This window comes from Bombus terrestris, chromosome 6, assembly GCF_910591885.1.
Source record: "Bombus terrestris chromosome 6, iyBomTerr1.2, whole genome shotgun sequence".
Taxonomy (NCBI): domain Eukaryota; kingdom Metazoa; phylum Arthropoda; class Insecta; order Hymenoptera; family Apidae; genus Bombus; species Bombus terrestris.
The window spans coordinates 8,268,757-8,279,371 of NC_063274.1; positions in this window are offsets into that span (position 1 = coordinate 8,268,757).

Genomic DNA, 10,615 nt, shown 5'->3' on the forward strand with positions numbered 1-10,615 from the left:
CGGCCTCGCGTCATCCCCTGCTGCGGGTCGTAGTGTTAAAGCAGTAGCGTGACTCCTCTCGTCCATCCCCTCTGTTCGACCGGTTACACGGGCAAACAAAAGCGTCTTGCGGTCTGGCCAGGTTCCGTGACGACGCAATACGGCCGCGAGACCGCAGGACCACCCGATGCGCCGAGCATCCGAATTAATTATTTGTTTTAATATAAGATCCGCGGGGTGTGATTTAGTTGGCCGCCACGGGGCTAAGCAGACGGGTTGCGAGCATAAACAAGTCAGTCCGCAAGCTAAAACCAGCGAACAAAGTGCATGCCGATCGTCTTTTGCTTCGACGAGTCACTGGCCCCTGCGACGATCGCAAGATGATCGTTGTGCGAGAACTGGCGTGGACCGAGCGTGGGATTCTGACGAAGCAGGGATGAAGATTTATATATAAAGTCAATTTTTGAAGGAGTTACGACCTATGGATTAGTTAGGATTACGATCTATGTATCGTTGTTTGGTGGAGCGATTTATTTATGAAAATAAGAATAGTAAATATGTATTTCTAAAATTCTAATATTTTTCAATATCATCTATGTATCTTATTCGCAATGTCTACATTTTCTGAAATTGAACAAGTCCTCTTGATGTTTCTTCTTTGAAGATACTTTAAATGTTGTTAGTCACTAACCATGAAGTAACATAGGATGAATCCGAATGCAACTATAGCAAATTGCCTTCTTTTCCAAAAGTGAAGCTGCAAGATATTGAACTTCACTTATGAAATTTGATTTTTCCTACGTAGTATCCTTTTCACTCAAGAAGAACTTCAAATCTGCATATTTTATTAAACTGATCGTCAACATCGTTTCCACGACTGAACATATTAAAAGTCTGTGATTTGCATATTTAGGGTTTTATCTTCGTTTCTTCCTTGTTTTTTATCGAGTCGTCGCAAAGGATTAATTTATATAGAAAGTAGGAAGATAGAAGGATATATTCCTTTAAATCATTCAACTGCTTCCGCTGCTGTTCCATTTTTTCTTTTTTTTTTTTTTTTTTTTGTTGTCCACGGCTAAGGAACAGACATAACTTGTTCCAGTTGCGTGACTCGTCCTGTGCGTTAAACTCGTTAGTAAAACTGCTTATGTTGTGCACCTGTACCAAGAAATATTTGATGTCAGGATAAAAGATTTATTTCGTGGCACCAGTGACTGAAATTAGGAATTAGTATAAAACTGCGTGAATGCATCATATAAACCATACATCTTCTTTATCTGTATGATTGGTCAACAATTTATCTCCAGGACTACAATTCTTTTTTAATTTTGCATCCGTACAAATTCTCACAGCTGTGTTAAAGCTGTATGAAGCGCGTGAGTGTTCGTACAAACATAAAAAACTCAATTCTAAAAATTATCAAGTTTCGTATTCTTAATTATTATCCTCAAGCAAATGCTGTACTATCCATGTAAGGCAGTCTCAATGGAACAAACAACCATTAAAAAAGATATTATTCAAGAAAATCGTCGCAGCTTTTCGTCCAGAAGGCTAAGTAACATCACCGACGACGGTCGTCGACAATTACGAGTCAATTAATTAATTACGACAGACACACCGGGCGGTCGATGGTGCGCGAATATGTTGCTGGGCCCAACTAGTCAAGACCATTAAGCACGTTTATGCTGAAAGCGTATAAATTTCACCCTATCGGACGATCGACGCTGAAATCGAGCATAAATAAACGGCAAACTGCCTCAACAGCTGTCCTGTGCGACGCGTTAAAAGGCGCTCGTAAATTTCCCGCGTAGCTGTCAATAATGTAATTAGCATAAGAAGCGCGGACTCTTATCCATGGACACGACACTGCTTATTGGTATTTTTATATTAATGAATATTAATCGCCTACCCTCCTGATAATCACCCGATCGATAACGCATCGTTTGAATGTTAATACGACAGTCGTTCTGTAGATATTCGCAGAACCAAAGAATTTCATGAACTTGCTTTATTAAGAAAATTAGACTTTTGACACTTTGATATCGGTACAAGTGAACTGTTCAATAAAACTTGGTTGGTTATTAATAACATGGAACGTATATTTGGCAATTAATTTTAATTATTTTAACATCTTCAGAGTTAGACACCGTAAAATATTTCTCTCGAAATTTGTTCTCTATCATAATCTTTTGTAAATGCAAGACTCGAGAGAATAGTCATATGTAGTATACGAAATATAGTCTCGTGCAGAAGCATCGGAGAAATGGCAGGGCCTAAAATCAGAGTCGACCTCGGTCTGGGAAGCTCGTTAATGGAGGGAAGGTCGCGTGTAGAGGAGAGTAGCGTTTAGAGCTATTGGCCGGCATCGGGAGGTCGGCAGCCCACTAATCACCGCTAATGTTAATATTATGCAGCGACCACAATGCTCTACGTGAAACCTCGATAAACCACAGGCAGATCCGTCGAGATGCATGCACCGTTCGCATGCGAGCCCCTTGTTCATGGTATCCGTGATTCTTCTTCCTCTCGGCCGGGCGTAACACGATGGACTAGAATTGTTCAACGCTTCCGTGTTTCATCCTGTTTGAAAAGGATCTGCAGCTTTTTGTTTCCAGTTAACAGTGGCGGATTGCATGCGTTCCTCACGGAGAGGTAATTTCGTTGTAGACAGTTTAAATGGCTGTTATTTAGCTTCTTGATCCTTCTGTGCGCAGTGGATACGTCCAGCCTCGATCAGGCGCTATTTCAAATAACAAATGAACTCGATTCGCGAATAATGAAAGTATATTGGTAAATACCGTATACATCCATACGTCCAAAGATGTATATCAAAATGAAATCTAAATAATAATAATCATTACGAATACAAGAATGTAATGAATATGTCGGATTTCGTTAGAAATTTTATAAATAAGGTAATAATAATAATAGTAATAATAGTAACAATAATAGTAACAGTAATAGTAACAATAATAGTAACAATAATAGAAACAATAATAGAAACAATAATGGAAACAATAATAGCAACAATAATAGAAACAATAATAGAAATAATAATAGTAACAGTTATAGTAACAATGTCGGATTTCGTTAGAAATTTTAGGCGTGAAATAATTAATAAGTATAACAAAAGCTATTGACAATATTCCTGGGCTCAATTACGAAACCACGGTCAACAGGTAAACTCTTCGTACAATGGAATACATTTTGTAGCGCGCGGACACGTTAACTCAGTCGTTGGGTTACTTTCAGACTGACTCCAAGTCAATGACAGAAAACTCTCCAAGAAGATTGCAAAATAAAAGACAGATACAGTCACACATGTCAAATACATATCGATCGGGAATATCAACAAACTCCCAAGAGCCGTAGCTAGGCAGTTCCACGTTAACCAGCATTGCTCCTGATCAAGACTTGATTGTTTATACAGCGTATCCCTCAACACTGGTACCTCCTCTGTAAGACATTTCATTCATCCCGTGACCGTGGCTACGTTCGGCGACCAGTTATGTCACCTGGAGCCCAAGTATTGGGGAATCTTCCAAAAGAATGGCCCGATGTCCCTACATCTCCGACACGGCCATCCTGACAATCACCCGTCCTCGGGTGCATCTAAAATATTCGGGTTTCTTAACATTTGACACAATTTGACATCTTTTACAATTTAACAAAACATTCGAATAAGCCAAGGGTCCACCACAACAACAAAGATTCTTACTAAATATTTGTTAACAAAACCTAAACAACAATCTGTCATGTTACAATGCCTTTCTCCAAAACGTTAGTTGCATTCTCTGATCCTCCAGTCATTAGACTTCTCAGCCTCCCACCAGAACATTTCACAGTACTACACATATATATGAATATACCAAATTACATCACAACAGCACACTGGGCGTGTGTGAAACATCGAACTACATCACAACACCACACTGGACGTGTGCGAAACCCCAAATTATATCACAACGCCACACTCGATTTTAACATTAGCAATTGATTGTACTCGCGCACGATGGTCGTAAGCTCTAGCATTGTCATATCCGGTACTGACCCCACTTCTGATGTCGGATTTCGTTAGAAATTTTATAAATAAGGTAAGAATAATAATAGTAATGATAGTAACAAAAATAGACACAAAAATAGACACAGAAATAGACACAAAAATACACACAAAAATAGGAACAAAAATAGAAACAAAAATAGACACAAAAATAGACACAAAAATAGACACAAAAATAGAAACAAAAATAGAAACAATAATAGAAACAATAATAGAATCCAATTTTCAAATTTTCAAATATTTAAAAATTCAAATTATTAAATTTTTAAAAATTCAAATTTTCAAAAATTCAAAAATTCAAATTTTTAATTATTTAAAAATTCAAATTTTCAAATTTTTAAAAATTCAAATTTTTAAATATTTAAAAATACAAATGTTCAAAAATTCAAATTTTTAAAACTTCAAATTTCCAAATTTTTAAAAATTCGAATTTTTAAATTTTCAAAAATTCAAATTTTCAAAAATTCAATAATTCAAAAATTCAAAAATTCAAAATTTCAAATTTTTAAATTTTTAAAAATACAAATTTTCAAATTTTTAAAAATTCAAATTTTCAAAAATTCAAATTTTTAAAAATTCAAATTTTCAAAAATTCAAATTTTTAAAAATTCAAATTTTCAATAATTCAAATTTTTAAATATTTAAAAATTCAAATGTTCAAAAATTCAAATTTTTAAAATTTCAAATTTTCAAATCTTTAAAAATTCGAATATTCATATTTTCAAAAATTCAATAATTCAAAAATTCAAATTTTCAAATATTTAAAAATTCAAATTATCAAATTTTTAAAAATTCAAATTTTTAAAAATTCAAATTTTTAAAAATTTACATTTTTTAAATATTTAAAAATACAAATGTTCAAAAATTCAAATTTTTAAATATTTAAAAATTCAAATGTTCAAAAATTCAAATTTTTAAAACTTCAAATTTTCAAATTTTTAAAAATTCGAATTTTCAAATTTTCAAAAATTCAAATTTTCAGAAATTCAATAATTCAAAAATTCAAAAATTCAAATTTTCAAATTTTTAAAAATTCAAATTTTCAAAAATTCAAATTTTCAAAAATTCAATAATTCAAAAATTCAAAAATTCAAATTTTCAAAATTCAAATTTTTAAAAATTCAAATTTTTAAAAATTCAAATTTTCAAAAATTCAAATTTTTAAAAATTCAAATTTTCAAAAATTCAAATTTTTAAATATTTAAAAATTCAAATGTTCAAAAATCAAATTTTTAAAACTTCAAATTTTCAAATCTTTAAAAATTCGAATTTTCATATTTTCAAAAATTCAATAATTCAAAAATTCAAATTTTCAAATTTTCAGATTTTTTAAAATTCAAATTTTCAAAAATTCAAATTTTTAAATATTTAAAAATTCAAATGTTCAAAAATTCAAATTTTTAAAACTTCAAATTTTCAAATTTTTAAAATTTCGAATTTTCAAATTTTCAAAAATTCAAATTTTCAGAAATTCAATAATTCAAAAATTCAAAAATTCAAATTTTTAAATATTTAAAAATTCAAATTTTAAAAAATTTGAAAGAAAAATAGAAACATAAATAGACACAAAAATAGAAACAATAATAGAAAGAATAGTAGCAACAATAATAGAAACAATAACAGAGACAATAATATAAACAATAATAGAAACAATAATAGAAACAATAATGGAAACAATAATAGCAACAATAATAGCAACAATAATAGAAACAATAATAGAAATAATAATAGTAACAGTTATAGCATCAATGTCGGATTTCGTTAGAAATTGTAGGCGTGAAATAATTAATAAGTATAACAAAAGCTATTGACAATGTTCCTGGGCTCAATTACTAATCCACGGTCAACGGGTAAACTCTTCGTACAATGGAATACATTTTGTAGCACGCAGACACGTTAACTCAGTCGTTGGGTTACTTTCAGACTGACTCCAAGTCAATGACAGAAAACTCTCCAAGGAGATTGCAAAATAAAAGACAGATACAGTCACACATGTCAAATACATATCGATCGGGAATATCAACAAACTCCCAAGCGCCGTAGCTAGGCAGTTCCACGTAAACCAGCATTGCTCCTGATCAAGACTTGATTATTTATACAGCGTATCCCTCAACACTGGTACCTCCTCTGTAAGACATTTCATTCATCCCGTGACCGTGGCTACGTTCGGCGACCAGTTATGTCACCTCGAGCCCAAGAATTGGGGAATCTTCCAAAAGAAAGGCCCGATGTCCCTACATCTCCGACAAATAAATAAGTTTCCAATTCGTTTTCATCACTGACGAATTATAATTGAGTAATGAATGAAAAAAATGTCATTTCATTAAGTAACAGACATATATTAATCGAAGTAATTGTTCAAATCGATCAAAGCATTCATATCGATAACCATCAAAACGATTACGTACTCTCAATCTCAACCTAAACACACTCATCCAACTCGAGTATCCATCTCGAATGAAGCTCGCGTGCACCTCGATTCAACTCGAGGCGTAACATCGTTGCCTGGATTACAACATCGCCGGCTCGTTACCCGCGGGAATAATAGAGAGGATCATCGCTTCCGCGCGGAGAAAGCGCGCGGTTCATAGATCAGCTTACGGGTTCTGTAATTCCGGAAATTTAACATCGCTTGTAACGCACCCGCATCAAGTCATCCACGAAATCGCGGCCTGCTGCTGGTGCCGCGCAGGGGAAAATTAATGCCCCGGTGAAATTACCATTTATTTCCACGTCCCCGGCAATCAGGCAGCGCGCGGCTAAATGTTAATGGATGGCCACTGACAGCAAATTGAATACACGCATCGATTCCAAGGCGATACCGTGCGTGTACGCCGCGACGCGCCACTTCATCAACCGTTGACCTATCAACTCATTCGCCCGCCACGACGCGACAGACAGGAGGACGTTTCAAAGGAAACTCGCGGGACGCCGCGCTGCGCCGAGTTGCTACGGGTGGCCAATTAGAAATGCGCCAATTGCTGTTTGTTTGTGTGTGTGTGTGTGTGTGCGTGCGTGCATACATGCGTATGTCGCGTTTATTGACAACGCGACGTTTTATTCGTCGATGAAGTATCACGGTTGGTCACGCGATTACCATCTAAAAGGTAATAATAGCGTGCCGCAAGTGACGCGTAATCGCGCATACGTATAATGTTAATTGCGCGGTATACCTGATTAATTAGACTAGCGGCCCCTTTTTTGGCATGGAAACAGCAGGCGGGAACCGGCAGTAGTCTGCCGATTCACTCGCGTGAAGACGCATTTGCATCCGCCGTTAGATCTCGCCATGTTTTTTTGAGATGTTCTCTTGATGCCGTATTTATGGTAGAAACTTGAAGTTCGTATATTAGAAGGGATGAAAAGGATGAATACAGTTAACGTTCTAATACTAGGGTACTTATTAGTTATATCGCGTTTTAGTAATTTTTTGTTGTCGTCCAAAGAGATCATAATTTTTCCTCCTTGCCAAAAGTATAAATATAGCACAGCTTATCATCTTTCCAACTAACATCCAATCAACATCCACTCTCGTTTTCTATACATGTCAAAATACGCGCTCGAACCTCGAAGAAGAATATCAAGAAGACAGCCGTCAGCTGATACAATCGGCTACAATTAGTCACCGGTAATCACACGACACGCTTCAAAATCACGTTTGCACAGTATCGACATAATACTCACTGTTCCTCGAACACGCAGGAATTCCGTTTCACAACACTCTCGAGTTAAACGTTGTTGCAACACATCCTCGCCTGAAATGTTGCCCGTTAATATTAATTTATCGTACGATCAGAGGGCACCTACCGAAAGAAGAACGAGTAGCAGCTATCCGCGACTCGGTGTCGCAAGGGGGAAGATAAATGGGGATTCGCGAGAAGATTCAAACGCGTACTCGAAGATAGCATTGTGATGTATAATAAGAAGTTTGACGCCAAAGGAAATTGCATGGATTCAACTTTACAATGGCGTCGTCACCGTGCTTCGATGCTTGTTGTTTGTTTGTTAGATACCTGTTTCGTATACGCGAACAAGCGCGTCTTCCATCGCTTGAAAGAGATCTCCTCGTCTACCGTGAATAATTTCTTCGATGAAGAACTTGCTCTAGGCGCATTCGATTCGTCGATACATCGGTCGAAGATAAAAAGTGAGAAATGTTTTACGGAGACACATTGATCGGAATAAATTGATTTTCAAATAATGTTTTGTACGACAGCCATTCAAATCTAATTTTCTAGGAAATTTTTTCATCTTTCTTGGTTTCTGTAGTCGGATGAACACGGTTCGCGCAAGGCTTAACTATTAAATTAATTATTTCAGGTTTTTCCTACGGAAATTTTATCGAACCGAATGCACTCCGTCACTTCGTTGATTGATCACTTGGTATAGAGAAGAGAAAGATGGTTGAAACGTCGTTAATGGCTCTGTGAACAGTTCCTTCGGTAAATATCGTTGAAATATGTACTGTTTTTACGTAATGGTGTAATTTAGTGACATCAAGTTAGATCGAAAGTAAAAGGTAGTACGTGAGAATGGAATTTTAAATATTTTTCCATTTTCCTGCCACTCGGTGTACTCTCTCCCTTCTAACTCTATGTCAAATATAAAAATTATTTATACAATTTTTCTTTGCTTCGTTAGGTATGTAATTCAGTAAGTGTAATTCGCGTTAAAGGTTACAACACGAGCAACGATACAAATGATAGCGACAAATAAAACACGACTATTATAATTGCTCTCGTGTGGCAACGATTTTATGATTTATAAGTTTCGCTTGATACCCAGCTTTGATTGATTTGCTCGAAGATTTTCCTCCTAATTACTTTAGAACTGGATCATTATCTAGCGGAAGAAGATAAAGATAAAACGTAATATTTTGCGCGAATTTAATCACTATCTCATTTACACATTTATTTTCTGATTTCTTAACATGTACTTTTTCCACCGCTATCCATCATTGCCATGTTCTCTCCTTCTACTGTTATGGCCCGATAAGACATATGTAAAATCTATTCAATCTCTTTCATACATTTAAACGCGTTCCATAGATCGAATAGGTTATCCTCCACCACTCGTAACCATCAGTTTAACGATAACCAAAAACCGTCGATTCGAGACATCCTTTAATGGATCCATTATCTCGCGACTAATGAACCAACCTCGGCAATTTATCGTAAGAATAGTAGGTATCTTTCACGAGAATCCCCATCTATCGAGTCTACCCGGCGTGCCAATAAATCTAACCTCACCGATCGAACGAGCACAACGGAGGAGATCGTATCTTCATTTTCTACGTTTCGTCGGGAGTCGAGACTCCAAGAAAGCGGAACGGTAATAAGAAACAAGAAGAAGCTCGGGGTGGCTGCGAAGAAGTTCGGAGCGCGCGCGTCTTAATTAAGGCGGCGCAATGACAAAGCGGCGTGCTTTTTCTCAGAGTCCGGTTGAACGTGAACGTGATGCATCCGCGGCTTTCTGTGCGCGGAAAAAAGTCGTAGAAAGAGAAACATTTAAAGCAGATAGCGGGGTGCGTAGAGGTATTTCGGAATTGGGCTACCTTAATTGGGGACGACCGGTGGGGCGCGGGGTGCGCTCTGTCAACGCGGCGCTTCCGTATTCACGTGATCGGGGCGTGAATTCCGCGTATTTAAGTGTCCGACACGGCGTGCTGGCTTTCTCCTGCCCCGGCTCGGGTAATGATCCCTTTGTCCGGCCCGAGTGAACGCGACTTTAAGTGAAAACGTCCATTCACCGAACGACAACGACGTTTTGCACCCTGAATATATTGCACCGATTGCGAGGGGAAGATAAGTACCGGAGACTGAGGTCCGTCGGAGCTTCTCTCCAGCTTCCGACGACCAGTCTCAACAGAAGGCCTTCTTTTTTCCACTTATCCTCCTACCTCCAGCTCTCGTATTCTTTCTTCCGTTCCTATACTCGGTATGGTATATATACATATATATGTCGAATTGTCGTTTGGATTTCGAGCGCGAGACGATTCTTCGTTAGCATTTGCCATCATGATGTTCAATAAAGGTTGTATTTACATAAAATTATATTTCTTTACAAAGTTAGTTTATCGGTTAACTAAGATATCAAATAATAAGTAAACAAATGCTTTAAATAATATTCTTGGGTTCTGTAACGAATCCACGGTCAACGGGAAACTTTCTGTACGTTTTAATATATTTTTGATAGCACACTGACACGTTCACTCTGGCACAGGGTTTCTCTAAGACACACTCCAAGACGATGACAGTAAACTCTCCAAGGAGATTGCAAAATAAAAGACAGATACAGTTACATATATCAAATACATATCGATCGGGGATATCAACAAATTCCCAAGCGCCGTAACTAGGCAGTTCCACATAAACCAGCATTGCTCCTGATCAAGACTTGATTGTTTATACAGCGTATCCCTTAACACTGGAACCTCCTTTGTAAAACATTTCGTTCATCCCGTGACCGTGGCTACGTTCGGCGACCAGTTATGTCACCCCGAGCCCAAGTATTGAGAAATCTTCCAAAAGAAAGGCTCGATGTCTCTGCATCTCCGACATATATATTCTTTCCTTC